The sequence below is a fragment of the Lynx canadensis genome, chromosome A1 (assembly GCF_007474595.2).
Source record: "Lynx canadensis isolate LIC74 chromosome A1, mLynCan4.pri.v2, whole genome shotgun sequence".
Taxonomy (NCBI): Eukaryota; Metazoa; Chordata; class Mammalia; order Carnivora; family Felidae; genus Lynx; species Lynx canadensis.
In genome coordinates, this window is record NC_044303.2 from 183,156,984 (window position 1) to 183,173,218 (window position 16,235).

Consider the following 16,235-nt stretch of genomic DNA (forward strand, 5'->3'; position numbering starts at 1 on the left):
GGTGTGAAACTTGGGAGGGCACTGTTGAATAAAAAGGATGTAAAAGCATACCGATTTTTAATTATTTAATATAAAAGTCACACATGCTTATTGTAAACAAAGACATACACAGTCACACAGGGAAAGAAGAAAAATGTGTAAAATAAAAGTGAAATGCTTCTCTTATCTGCTCCCACTCACATTCTCTCTCCTCAGAGGTAACTAATGTTAATGGATATGCAGCTTTTCAGACACATCTATAAATACACACAAACAGGTATCTATATGAATACATTTTTAAAACTGGATTTAAGATACACATTGTTTTGCAACTTGCTTTTGATAACAATCAATAGTGATATGTATTAGACTTCATCACTGTCACTGCATACAGAGATAACTAATTTCTTAAATGATTTGCTTTTATTTCAAGGAATGGAAGAAACTGTTTTTTTAAAATTGTTTAATGTTTATTATTTGAGAGAGAGAGAGAGAGAGAGAGCGCACGTAGGGAAGGGGCAGAGAGAGAGGGAGACACAGAATCGGAAGCAAGACCCAGGCTCTGAGCCGCCAGCACAGAGCCCGAGTCGGGGCTCGAACCCACAGACCGTGAGATCATGACCTGAGCCGAAGTCGGCCGCCCAACTGACTGAGCCACCCAGGAGCCCCAGATGAAACCACTTATTTAACGCTTTTTCTATTGATAACTGTTTATGTAACATCAATACTTGTGTGAATATTTCTATGGCAAGATAATAACAACAATAAGAATAGCGATCACTGCAATAGGTGACAAGTTCATATGCTTACTATGCACTGGGCACTCTGCTAAATGCTTTATGTGCTCAGTCTTCTTAGCAATTCTTTGAGGCATGTATTATAATTGCGACTTTCAGATGGTAAAATGAAGGCTGGAAAAGGTGATATAATTTATCCATGTCACATAATTAGCCCTCAGCACAACCATGATTGGAACTGTTAGTCTGTACCAATGCCTAGATTATTAGAAGTCACACAAAACTGTCCTCTGAAAAAATTTAGAATACTGAGTAAAAGGACATGTCTATTTAAACTTTCAGACCATACTGATTCAATCTGTGTGTCTACTCAAATATTCAATGTATCAATTTAACTGTACATATGTAATAATAATCTCATAATAAATAAGATCATATATTAATTAAGACATTTTAATTGTTTCCCTCTGGCATTTTACAAAGCAATTTTTGGAGACCTCATCTTGTACATCATTTACATCAGTGTCTTCCTAACAACCAGAGCCACTTTTAAACCATGTTGCTCAGGTTTTCAGCACACATCCTTTTCCCTTCCTTTTAAGTTGTAGGGGACACAAGACTCTTTGAAAGTAGTGCGAATTTGTTCCTGATCATTTTTTAAAATGTTTATTCATTTTTTTGGAGACAGACAGAGAGAGAGACTAAGCACAAGTTGAGGTGGGACAGAGAGAGAGGGAGACACAGAATCCAAAGCAGGCTTCAGGCTCTGAGCTGTCAGCACAGAGTCCCATACAGGGGTCGAACCCACAGACCCTGAGATCATAACCTGGGCCGAAGTCAGATGCTTAACCAACTGAGCTACCCAGGTATCTCTGTCCCTAATCATTTTATCCTTAGCCCAAAGTAGTTAGTCCCATGATATTAGAAACTTTATTTTTCCTGTTTCCTATTCTTCTCATAAGCTTATATATGCTTTCCAAGATGTAATCATTTAGAGAATTATCTTTTTCTATCTATCTATCTATCTATCTATCTATCTATCTATCTATCTATCTATTTTTGAGAGACGGAGAGAGTGTGTGCATGCGACTAAGTGGGGAAGGAGCAGAGAGGGAGATAGAGAATCCCAAGCAGGCTTAGTGCTGTCAGTACAGAGCCTGATGCAGGGCTCAAACTCACAAACCATGAAATCATGAATTGAGCTGAAATCAAGAGTCAGTGGCTTAACTGACTGAGCCACTCAGGCATGCCCTGAATTGTCTTTTTAAAAAGTACTATGAATTATTTTATGGACAAAAATACAAATAGACTACTATAATGTTAAACAACTTAATTTCTCTTTTGCTCAGGCAGCTGTAGGTAGTGGTTCCTAGTTTTAGCAACAAGTCTACTAGGTCCAGAGGAAGATCAAATGACTGCACACACACACACACACACACACACACACACACACACACACACACTGAGAACCAAACCAAATCAAAACAATACAAAAATCCTGTCTGGACAAGTAGACAGATTTTTCATATTCACACTTGCTTGCTGGGATGGAAAGAGGGGAAAAAAGTAGAATCATATATAACAATTAGTTCACCAGTACATAAAATGCTTACTGAAGTACTGGTTTAAATGGATTAAACCATCATCAGTGTATTGATCATTTAGGGCTTTGAATCATAAGCAAAAGAGAGCCAGTATGATAATGTGGGCATAAATGTAGTTTATTACATGACAGCAAATAGCTCATATAATCTACATGTGGGCTGGAGATCCCAGCTTAGAGGTCACCTTGCCTGGGGAAAAGAGCCTACAAATCAGACTAAAGTACTGGTCCTGTGATAACTTCATTTTCAACACCAATGGGCATGGACTTCATACTTCATTCCAGCTGTGCCTAACCCTGGGTCCTGCTGCCTCTGAAAACTGGGTAAGAACACCAGAGCTAATGCCATTGATGCCAGATTGGATTTCTATGCATTTTCTATTTCTTTATGACACTGGCTTTCCAATCAAAGTCCAGGTAACCTGGTATGACTGGCAGAATTCAGGTCATCTGTCCATGCTGCTGAGGGAAGTTGAGAAGACTAGCATCTGCCATTCTCTTGATTCTTTGATTCACATGTTCGTGTGGAAAAATGGTCCTGAAGCTGGAGTTGGCAAAACAATAAAACATACTTCCTGCTATCCCTGAGCTGAAGGGTTGTACTACATTATTATTTTTTTTCTATGCTATCATTTTATCATTTGGAAATAATGACTATTTATTGACATCCAAAATATCATTTTCCTTATTAAGGATATTGACTCCCTTACAATACTAAAAACAATTAATTTTAGACCAAATTACATGTGGTTTCCAAGGTAGTTATAGTCCAGAAGAGATTGACTTTAAACTACTTGAAGAAAAGATTGTATAAACATTGGCTCATCAGTCTTATAAAGGAATCCCATTTCCTACACCAGAACTGGCAATAATTTTGTAAGAGTGAAGTGCTCCTATACATCCTGTATCAAGCTTTTTATAATCATAATATTTGGAACGTCTGTGGCACTCTCCCCCTTAGAAGTCCTTTAACAAACATTAGCTATAATTGTAAAGAGCTTTAGGATCCTTAGGGATGAAAAGTATTGTATAAATGTGCCATGTAACCATGCCTATTACTTCTGTACATTGCTGCATAAATTATCAGAAAATGAGTAAATGGATTTCAGTCTCATGCATTTGAATGTTAATTGGGAAAAAAATCTTCTTTCACCAGTTTGGAGATGACAATTATATCACAGTCTATTTCCTTTAGCATGTATTCACTCTTTGTTAATCTTGACAGATTATAACCTCAGGTGCGCTCTGTGTCGGGAAGTCTTTGTGTGAATCTTGACACAAGGTTTAGTGTCAATTCCAATGCTCAGTCTGCTGTGAAGACATTCTACAGTATCTCTGGCCTCACTATATATCACTCTTGTACATGTACCTAGATTCTGCTGAAGCAGAGAATCTAATCCAAGTGGTTATTACTTCACTGAGCAGCCATAATGCTCTGTGAGTTTTGTTATTGTTTGGTGGGGGATTTTGATAAAGAAATTTAAAATAGTACGTTAACAATTTTTCCAAAATATCAAATTCTTATACTTCTATTGAGCGACAAGTTTATTAACAGTTCTTTCTTGGTAGCATACCAAGTACATGTTGTTGATCCCTGATGTTTAATTCTCATTCCAGGAAGCTTAATTTTTAAATCACAGCACTTGGTATTTTAGCTTCTCTGAGTTTTTCCAGGCATGAAAATAAATCAAATAAATATAAGGCTTGCCTATTTTAAAGTGATTTTTAAAATTTTCAGAAGTACTATTAATCTTCTTGCCCTGGAATTCTAATACCCAGAAAACCACCATAATTAATCCTTTTTAACATCTCTCCATTTCATCCTTTACTTTTTATATTGATTAATGTTAGTGTTTAACCCAGTATGGATTTCCAGCCATATCATGGTTCCAACATGAGTCAAGAAATTCAGTTCTATTTTATTTATACAAGGGTAAGAACCTCTCACTGTAAAGGGTTTATATCTGAAACATTTTTTTTTGAACCATCAGGGCTATTACAACCTAATCCCCTACCTCCTGCCCTGGAGAGTCACCCTGGCTTTTGGTCCTTTATTTATAAAGCAGTTCCAAATTCAGGTAGATCCTGTGGATGAGTGAAGCAGGCATGGCACAACGACTGGTATGAGTAGGACTTTCAGCTATTGGAAGGTAGTGGTGGCTAATGGAGATAACTGTCACATGTGAATGTGGATTTGGGGTCACTACAGTTTCTAATTTATAAGGAAGTCCAGAAATCCAGAATGTTGAACTACTGACAACTAGTTTATATAGAAAATTATAGCACTGCACAAACATTAACGTGGACCAGATCTGGTCTGAGACTGGGAAACAACCACAGCTTTCCATCGTTCCTTGCTTTCTGGTTTGAAGGCAGTGCCTTCACATCAGCTTTGACACTTCTCGTTCCCTTGAAACTTTCCTTCCGGCTTCCCTTACTGGCTCTGCCTGAGCCCAGAGATTCTACACCATGGCACTCCTCCTCTTGGGCTACAACCCTACAGGCTCACCCTAGACTGGTCGTAGGACCCCCCATAGCCTTACCTTTAGATTAAGCTGCCAACCCTTGGTGCTTGATATTTTAGGATAGTCCTCAAATTATTCACTTTGTCTCTAGTTTCTCTCTACTTTAATATAACCTCTCACAAGTGACAGATTAATCTTCCCATATAGTAGCTTTCATTGTATCACTATCCTGCTAAAAAGCCTTTAATTGCTTCGCATTTCACAGAAGAAGAGATTCAAAATCTCACATTAATAAATTCTAGCCCATCACAAGGGCTTACCATGACCCAGTCACTGTACCTAAGTGCTTTACATGCATTATCTCATTTAATTATTGCATTGAGGTAGATATTATTACCATTATTCTATGGATGAAGAAACTGAGGCTAGTCTCCCATTGACTTCATTTTATGTAATGAAAAAAATATATATAACACTACACTAGCCTGGAATTGTGTGTTTAAAAAAAGGAAAAATATCCCAATTCCTATTAGAGCTCTGACCATTACTAGCTGGGTACCTTTTAGAGACTCCCATAAACTCCCCAAGCCTCATCCTCATCATCTACAAATGAGCAAAACAGTACCTATCCCTCAAGATTATTTGGGACAAAATGAAATGGTTTAAGTATAATACTCTACCAATGAAGGTTGATATTATTGGCCTAAAACAAACTAGAACTTTGCACTTCCCACTAAATCAACTGTTTAAGAAGAATACTCAGTTAAATGTGCCACGGGCAGAACTGGAGATTGACTATGTAATTTGACTTCAGGGATGTTCATATGACCACGATAGCGCCTTTTTCACTTACTCATTCAACATATTGACTGAATGCACCGCATATGTGAGATACTACCTTTATGGGAGAGGCAAACGTGAAGGTTTACTTCTGGGTTTATGTCATAAGAAACAGAGGAAGAGGAGCATGTTTGGGGGAGGGTGGAGAATGAGTGCCGTTGTAAAGCTATTAATATTTGTGATATCTCAGTTGACATCTAAGAGAAATATCAGAAAGCCAAGTCATATAAAGTTCCATGGCTCAGAAGAGAAGGCTGGGCTAGACAGGGAAATATAGGGATCTTATATTTTATTTAAAGGAAGAGGACAGGATGAGAAGATCTGCGAGTAGAGAGAAATAGATGTATATATAGACAGAGTGCTGAGTAATTCCAACATTCTGAGGTTAGGTAAGAAGGAGGAGACAGAAAAGGTGACATAAAATGAAGTCAAAGAAGCAGGACGACCATCAGTAGAATGCAGTGTTAAAAAGGTCGTCTAACTATAATCAAAAATTTTAGAAGGGGCAGGTAAGGTGTGGATTGAAATGAGGCCTTTTGATGAGGTGACCTGGAAGCTTCTGGGGACCTTAGAGAAGTATTAATGAAATGAGGAGCCAAACATAGAAAGCACTGTTCTGCCCCCTTCTTAACCTATACAGGAAACTTATGCTTTGTAACCTTCTAAACTACTGCTCAAGATTTCTGGTTGACCCAAGGGGAAAAAAGTTCATCAACAATTGTGATAATCTGAAGGTCCGTGCGAACACTAAAGGCTTGAAAGAGAGTTTTTGGATATGTGGCTAGGGGAGGTTGGGGGTTGGGGGGAGAGGGTGAGGGCCGAAATGACTGGCAGTGCTAAAAGACAAAATCTCACCCTACTTTTGCCAAGGGACTGACCTGTTTTAGTTTCCTAAAGTTTTCATGACTCCTAAACTACACCTCATTTCCTGCCAGTGTTGAACTAACCTTTATCTTAGGAATCAAACACGAGAGACAAAGCTTCCTGAAAAGTGTGATTCCTCAGGGAAAATAGCTAATCAGCAAAATAGCATTTTCCTTTTCCTCGAGTGCAAAGTATGCTGATTTGATTTCTAAATGCTATGGTTACCATCAAAATGCTGATGAAATCAACTCTACACACCCTGCCTTATGGGCATTCCTTGTGCCCAAAAGTGAGAAGCAGGAGAAAGACAGGCTTGTTCAAAAATCTCTTCCACCCTTTTCTCTCTCCTTGAAATATTTCACTAGCATTGTTATTCTTCATCTCTGAAGTCACTGTTACCTTCCATGTACCGTGCCAGTGCTAAGGACATATCAGTCAACCAAAGAGACAAAATATCCTCCTCTCATATTGCTTATAGTTAAGTGGGAAAATGATTAAGACATTACCTCAGGGGGGAAAAAAAAATCATGCACATCCCAGATATGTTATTCTGTGAATGTGAATGAGTAAGCACATTGGCCCAATATAATTCATTACTATTTATTAACTTATTAGTACTATTTTGTTGCGAGAGTATCTAGCTGAAACATCAGAAAGTGGGAGCAATGGAAGCAGGAACGGGCAGGTAAGTTTTGAAAGGCAGGAGGAGACAGAATTTTGGAAAAGATTGGGAAAATGACAGAATCCCAAAGAGATCAGATCATTTTCTATTGTTAATAGCAGTTAAAAATACTGAGAATTTGGAATCACTACTTTAAATGGTGAGAGTTTCAAGCAAACCCATCCCTCTAAAGTCACATTTCTGCTAAACGTTTATGAAGCTGGAACGCATTCAAACCAGCACACTCTTCCCTACCTTGGTTATTTTAAATAACAATACAATAAACAGAGGGGTGCACATGTCTTCTCAAATTTGTGTTTTGGTTTCTTTGGGTAAACACCCAGAAGTGGAATTACTGAATTGTATGGTATTTCTGTTTTTAATTTCTGGAGGAACCTCTACTCCGTGTTCCACAGTGTCTGCAACAATTTGCATTCCCACCAACAGTGCACACAGCTCCCTTTTCTTCACATCTTCACCAACATTTGTTATTTCTTGTCTTTTTAATACTAGCCACTTTGTAAGACATACAAATTTCCCAGTATAAAATATATAAGTCACAGGGATAAAAGTACAGCATAGGGACTATGGTCAATAATATCGTAATAACATTGTACGGTGACAGATGATAACTGCACTTATTGTGGTGAGCGTTATGGCATGCACAGAATTGTTGAATCACTATGTTGTACACCCGAAACTAAGTTAGCACTGTATGTCAACTATACTTCAATAATTAAAATAAAAATGTAAACAATTAAAGAGTTAAAATAATTTAAAAAGCACACACTTTCACTTAATATTAATATAGACTCAGTCTGTCCAAGCTTTAATTGGCTAGAGGGACAAACAATAAAAGGCATGTAAACAAGCTATATCAGTAAAGAAAATAAGGTATCTACTCTTCCAAATATTCCACACTGAACTGATGGACTATTCTTGACAAGAGAAGAAACTGTCCAACAAAACTCTGCACGTGAATATTAGTAAGCAGTTAGCGTATTTTCAAATTCTCATTCCTTCCAGATTTGCATGTTGAGAAAGTGATTTACTAAATGACTAATGGAATGAAGACTCTAACCCAGTCTGGCAAACAAGAAAGCTAATTAGTGGCAATAATTTACTTCTGGTTGGAAATTCATAATTTGCTGGGTCATGACCTATAATTAATATATTTTCTGTGTTTCTTTCTCTAAGATAATTGATGGTGCACATTGAGTGTTGCTTTAGGAAAACTTATGTCTTAAATGCAATTAAAATTAAACCATAATCTTGTGTAGGTAAATTATGTAAGACATTTCAAATCAAAGAATCTGCAAATTAGTGTCTCACAATAACAGTAGAAGAATTAAATGTCTTATTTAAAACCACACTGAGTAAACATAACCTTATAGGGAAAAAAATTTGTTTTCTGAAATGGCATTAAAAATATAGCCATGACACCTCACTGCTAAAGTTTGCCCAAGTTATCAATTAGTATAGTACAATGAAAACAGTAGACAATTTATTGTTACGGAGCTTCTTTAGGTATTGAAAATATTTTAAAATAAGAGAACAGAATTTAATATAATAAAATTCTTATACTCAATATCTGGAACTGACCATTGCTAGTTTTTTTTATGTTACCATCATGTTTTTTTTTGCTGAAAAATAAAATATTATTGAGATAAGTCATATCCTCCTGTGCCTTTCCCCCAGAGGCAATTAATATCATTGATTTAGCTGAGTCTGTTTTTATAAATTATCATACTTATCTTTATATATGATAGATCTATTCTGTGTGTATGTTTTATAATATTTTACATAGGTACCATTCTAGTGCATACATTATTCTCTAGTTTGCCTTATAACTCAATTATGATTCTAGAATCAATGTATACATGTGTAGCCTGTTTTTTAATCAAAATCATGGTTTTGAAATTTGTCAGTATGTGTGTTTCCATGTCTATTCTATTCCTGTTAACAGATATCCTTTTGCGTTTACACACACATACACACACACACACACACACACACACACACACACAGTTGCCCATTATGCAAATTATGGACCTTTAGGTACTTTCTCTTTGTGCTATTTTGAAGCCTGTTACAGTAAACATACCTGTACATCTCCCTGTGGTAAAGTTGTGTAACTGTTTCTTTAGAGGAAAAACATGGAACTGAAACTTTTTGTAATGTATAGTTAGAATTTCACTGACAATGCCAACTATTCTCCAAAGTGGTTATTCCATTTCACTCTCCCACAGCAGAGAGTTTGCAATCATTGCCAGTACTTTATATTGTCCAACTTTAAAATGGTTATCAATCTGATGGGGGGAAACAGTATCTTGTTTTATTCACTTGTTCGCATAGATGTTTTGTATGTTTCTGATCATTAATAGAGTTCAGAATTGCTTCCTGAATTAATGTTCTTTAGCATTCTCTTTTGTCACTTGTATGATCATACTCCTTTGTCCATTTTTTTTGTTTTTTTTTTTTTCTAATTAGCAGTTTAAAGAATTATTTTCCCTTCCAAAGAATTTTAAAAATAAATATATCTTTGATAAATTAAAACCAATACAGGCTATAAGAAGTAAATTTAAGCTTTTCATTTAACCTTACCTGACTGCCATTCTGACCAAATCCTTTTTAAGAATGCTAGGGAACTTGGAAGATTTTATAGAAACAGAGCTTCATGCTGCAAATAGCTTGGTATTTGCTAAAGTCCTCAAAATAATTTCATTTAGAACCTAGGGGCTTTGCACAGGAATTGTCCTGTCACTTACAAATATGCCCATACCAACACTGACATTGCTTCTAGCAGTCCCTTTTAGGAGGCTGCAACCAAGTGGAATGTGGCATATGTCAAAGTGATGGGTATGAAGAGATTTAGGGCTCTTAAATAACATCATTACTTTGTAGGGACTGAACCTTGTACAGGGGTTTCCTGCAATCTGATCTTTACCAATAAATCTTTCACAAATCTCCACCTAGTATTCTCATGATTGCTGCAAAGATGCAATTAAAGGGATATCTGAGGGCAAAAAAAAAAAAAAAAAAAAGCAGAGTTTCTAGAGGGGATTGGAGAGGAAGAAAGAAATTGAAATTGTTAAGGCATACAATGACAAAGTAAAACATAGCAAACATTATATGCATGTATATGTACATATATACGCATATACCTGCATGTATGCATATACTCATGCATACATGGCTCTGAGAATGTGTTCAGCAGAGCACTAATCTCCAGCAAACAGCTCATTGAGTCTATAAAATTTACATCCAAATTTATTTCATTTGCTCAAATGAATCATTATTTACATAACCTATCTGGAAAGGATTCTTTTAGGTAGGTATTGTCAATATGATTAGAATTTAATATTTATATAACCCCAACAATGCACTAGGTACTGCAAAATTGATGAAATTGAATCAAAATCATAACTTTCACATTTATCTACCTAAAGATAATATTTTCCTACCTCTGACTGCTGTATTTTCAGTTACTGAGAAAAATCTCTATTGAGGCTGCTTTCTAAACACGCAAAGATTAAATTTGCTGACTTATATTTAGACAGTAACTACATAGGTTGTAAGACTGTGAGAATAATAAAATGAAGTGAAAGGAAAACTGGAGGTGGAGGAAGTAACAAAGCCTTACACTTTCGAAAAAGAAAATATTGAATCAGATTAAGTATTAAAGAGTTGAAACAGAATTTTGAACAAGTTGTTATCACAAAATTCAATTCAATAAATATTTATTAAGTGGGTGATTTGTGAATTCTAAGGTCACCCCTAATTCATTGGTTCAATAAGTCAGTTGCTTTCTGAGGTAATATTAATAATTATTATTATTATTATTGTTGTTGTTGTTAGTATTTAAAATCCTGATATGCCACCTGAATTGTTTTCATATACATGTATATATATACATATATATGCATATATATATGTATATATATCTGTAAATGTATATATAAGCTATAGATGCTTACAACTTAGTAGATGGTGATGTTAGTTTCCATATCCACTTTTCAATGAGGATGAAATCAAAATTAAGAACAGTGAACTGGGAAGGAAGGGATATAGTCCAAGGAGGCTACAATTTGGTTGAGGAAAGGAATCAGATTCGAAGATCATGATAAATAAATATAAAACTAAACAAATACTTTATATATTTCCTGTTTTAAATATGACTTTTATTATTATAAAATCTGTATAAAATATTTAGGAACCAAAAAATTGGAAAAGGGGGGAAAATTCCCAAAATTTACACCAAATTTATTTATATGATAGAACCCTAATAAAACATTTACTACTCTTCTACTTTTTGTGTGTGTGAACACATGTATGGGTACATATAGTGTTTAATATGGGATTTTCTAGACATTATCTTTTGTAATTTGTTTTTTTTTTAAATTTTTATTCATTTTTGAGAGAGAGAGAGACAGAGACAGAGCAAGAGTGGGGAAGGGGCAGAGAGAGAGGGATATACAAAATCTGAAGCAGGCTCCAGGACCTGAGCTGTCAGCACAGAGTCCAACATGGGGCTTGAACCCACAAATCATGAGATCATTACCTGAGCCAAAATCGGATGCTTAACCAACTGAGCCACCCAGGCGTGCCTGTAGTTTGGAGTTTTAAATATGCACTTATATGTGTACACGCACACACATTTCCATGTCAATTTAGATTTGCACCATACTATTAGTAGATGCTTGCCTTTCACTGCAAATTGTATTATTATTTTTTGTCACCCATTATTTCTGAGTTTTCTTTCTTTCTTTTTGTTTTTAATAACAATGCTTTAATAAGCATTTTTGTCTTTGTACTATTTTCTGGTTATTTTCCTGGCACCCTATATATACAGTTTTGCCTCTAAGATTCTGGCAAAAATAATTTCTAAAAAGCATCTCTGAATAAATGGTGACAGAGGTGGAACACATTCATATAGACACTGAAAATTTCAGGCTATGTTTCAAGTGTATAGAACCAAAGAAAACAGTTTTCCAAAAGCACAAATTTTAATCAAATATGTTACCACTTTGTAACATGTTTCTTGAAATACTTGTGCTTGAAATTGTATCTAAAAATGCCTTAGTTACCATTAATAACCAGAAGATACATGAGTAGTATTAAAAACATGAACAGCTTAGGCATCACCAAGCCAGAAGTGATGACAACTCAAAGGGCAATGGAAGCTGTCTATTATCCATATTATCTATACTGGCTGATTTCAGTTCTTATTATCATGTAATTTAAATTTAGGCATATGCTCATATCAATTGGTGAACCTAAGATTTGATTCAGAGTTAACTTTACAAGACATGAGCTAAGCTGAATATCTAAAAAGTATGGAAAATTTTTAATTTTCATTTGGTTTTGGTTTGGTTTTTATAATAAGATCGAGACTGTCCAAGTCCCATTAATTCCAGCAGAAGGAATTAAAATAATCTATATTAGTCATGAATGGGAGATGTCACCTGTCATCAGATTTTGGTCCTATCTGGGGGAACTGTTCAATAGTGTGTTTTATAATTCACACAGAATTACTGGAGTGTAGATTACTAAATAGGAAGGCACTTAGAGCAAAGGAGCATTACAAAAATAACACTGAATTGTAAGAGATTTGTGCTTTGCACCAGTGCTATTTGATGGTCTAGAAAAGTCAGAGGACTTACAGTCTAAGACCCTTAGGTTATACCTTATCTCTAATAGAAGAAAACGTTTAACTTTAGATAAATAATTGAGCCTTGGTATCCTCATGTGTAAACTGCCTATCTACTCAATCTCAATGTCATGAGAATAAAATGCATGTATATATAAAACCACATCAAAGTTCTCAGTAAACTCAAATATACATATTACATTATAATACCAAAATTTACAAGTCATCAGGAAATGCAATGCAGTCTTTCCTATTAAAATCCCTACAAAATGACTGTGAAGTTGACTCCCACAACATGGGATCAAATATCAAAATCTGATGTCAAAAGTCTGTATGATGTTCTTCCCTTTGAAAGAAATCTTTCAGTCTGTCAGGCAGTCAGTTAAGAGTAGGTAATTTTATTGAGTGCTCTCTCTGCCAGGATATTGAATTCCCTCACCCTTCTCAAAAGCTTTATGTTATCTTTGACTCTTACCTCTCCTTTTTGTTCCATGCCTATCAGTTATGAAACGGCATGGGACAGCCTCCATTGCTCCTGATTTTGCTGTTCTGGACCCATGAGCTCAGCTGTATTTCATTTCCTGTCCTTGATGTCAATAAGATTGCTAATTCTATCCTTACAAAAAAAGCATTACTCTAACCAGTTTCAAGATGTTTTTGATCCTTACAACCAAAATAGCCATGATTAGAATACTTTCTGGCTTCACTCCTCCACATGCAATCTACTTTCTATGGAAACTATCATTTCCTTTGGAATCCCCAATACCCTATATCTCCACTTGTGTATTACTTTTCTTTTTTTATCTCTGTTGAAATTGTAACTCTTTTTAAAAAGCCTAGTTTAAATGCTATTGCATTAAAGAAAGCTTGTCTCATTCAGGCCACCAGGCTGTGAGATCCTGCATTGTTTTGTTTTGGTTTTACATCTCTTATAATGACTCCCTACATCCTATATTTTGCCAATTGCTATGTTACAAGGCTTAGGTTATCCTTCATGCGTTGTCCATCCTTCACCCTCAAACAGTAGATCACTGGGTATTTGAGAACAGGGGATGTTTTCTACTCATTTATAAGACCTAGATATTTAGCGTGGCATCTTAGTTACTGTAAGAATAGATACAAGTCGGGGGGGGGGGGTGGGAAGATGACAAAATGAAAGAATGAGAACTACACAGTATACTATAGAACACCTTCTAGGAAATGTTTACAACACTGAAAACGTGTTACCAGGAAAACCTTTGACTGAAATCCTACGTGGCAATGTGTTGCTTTACAAGTCCTACTCTTTGAAATATTATTGTAATGTCTTCTTTTTCACTTTCTCTTCAGTGTCTGGTAGGCATGGAGCCATCTCAGAAGCACTCTGAGACACCAGCAAATGGCAGGACCCTAACCACAGACCCAAAACTAATTTAATTTAAAGAACACATTAGTATGATTTACATTCTGTTTTTGGGTAACATTTCAAAAGGGAGGTGTACAATCCTCCAGCAATTCACTGATGAGACAGATATGAATGAAAAATTGACAAGTAGCTGAGATAGAGCCAGTTGGAGCAACAGAAAGAAGAAAGAAAGAAATTTTAGAAGCATCAGATAAGTGAATTTGGAGCCTATATTGACAATTAAGATAGCCAACATTATCATCATTCATCATTCCCAGTCGAATTTTTCACAGTAGGTGATACTGTTCAGTTGAAGAAACCAATTTGTCTATTCATTTCAACTCAATTATTCATAAATTCTGCCTCACTAAGTGGACATAAGAGACCCAATGGATGATGAAATCTAGAAGCTGAGATCATATCCAATATTACACTACTGAGTTGGAAGGGACCTTAGAGGGTCATTTTTTTTCTTAGTTTCCTTCCCACAGAAAAAAAGTCTCTGTTGAAAAGTCCTTGGCAGATCCATGTTAATCTCCAGGTAGTCAAATGACTTGTGCATTTTGTCATTCAGATTTCTTCACAGATATCACCTAAGGACTTCCCTGAACAGGCCATCTAAATCAGACTTTTTTGAATCATTTGTTATAGCATTGTCTCTTGTTTTCTACATAGTGCTTACTGCTGTATAATATAATAGCATTTATTTAGTTATTTATGTATTTATTTATTTACTGTCAATCTTTACCCGATAGATTGTAACATCCGTAAGAATAAGGACCTTGTTTAGATTGTTCACTGATGTATCTAACGTATCTAAAACAATTCCAGGCAAATGGCAGAAATCTTACTAATGTGTAGTTCATGTTACTGACTAAAATGAAGGATTATTTAAAATCTATAGTCATTTTCTATAGAGGGAAGTACACTCTACTGCTGGAGGCCTCTATAAGAAACACTTTCTAGTTTTGGAGCAAACATCAGTCATCCTATGACTTACTGTTCAGTCTTCTCTAACAAGGCTACTATATCTTAGAGTGGATTATTTTAATATATGAAGACTCAACCTTGAGTTAATCAACAAGTTACTGGGTTTTAATCCTTGTCACTCCCTTTCCTAGACACCAAGACTTTTTTTTTTTTAAGCCAAGGATAATTTAATAGTTGAAATGGTATTTAACATACAATATTTATCATGTTACCAGAGCAGTGATTCTCACTTACCTTGAGTCCATGGACTGAGTGTTGTGAATTCAATGAACATACAAATATGCTTATCAGAAAACTGGCGATGCAAGCCAAAATGTACATACTGTTTTGGGGGATTCACAAATACTCCCCCACCCCCAACCCCAATTTACTTAAAGACTCTGAATGATGAACAAGCTGTTTCAAGATATAATTCCAATCCTCAAGGAGTCCTCTGTCTACAGATGGGGATAGTTTTCCCTTTGTCTTCTTTTCTCTAGGTTTCATAAACGCATGCTGTTGCACATATGGTAGTTTAGAATATAAATGGTTAACTCCTTTCTCAAAGAAGACAAGACGATGCTTTTTAATCTCAAATTGTATAATTTTCAACTGCACATTATGAATGGTAAATCAGATTCTCTGGCCTGTACCTCCAAATCACTTGGCAAAAAAAATCTTTCACAATTTAGAAACATAATTCTGCAAACCATTGTTAGGGATATTTTTACTTACATGACTTTAATTCACTGATATGAAATATAACAAAATTGCATTTACATCCTCTCTGTATTCTGTTCCTGATTGTCTCCTTTTAATAAACTCCACTGAGAGAAAGTGAATTTATTTTTGGTTTGCAGTGTTTCCAAAGGCAAGATATAAAGACCTTGATAGCTTACTAAGTGATAAAAATTTTCCATAGGCAACACACATAAATAAAATGATTTGTTTTAACTGGCACTCATTATAGACACTGCCTGTTATATTTCTCTCTATAGCAAATTAAATAGATGTTTGCATTCTGGCAGAAATCTTACTCTCCCCATTTTGCTTTTGTCTCTCTTCTGAGAGGGATGAGACCTC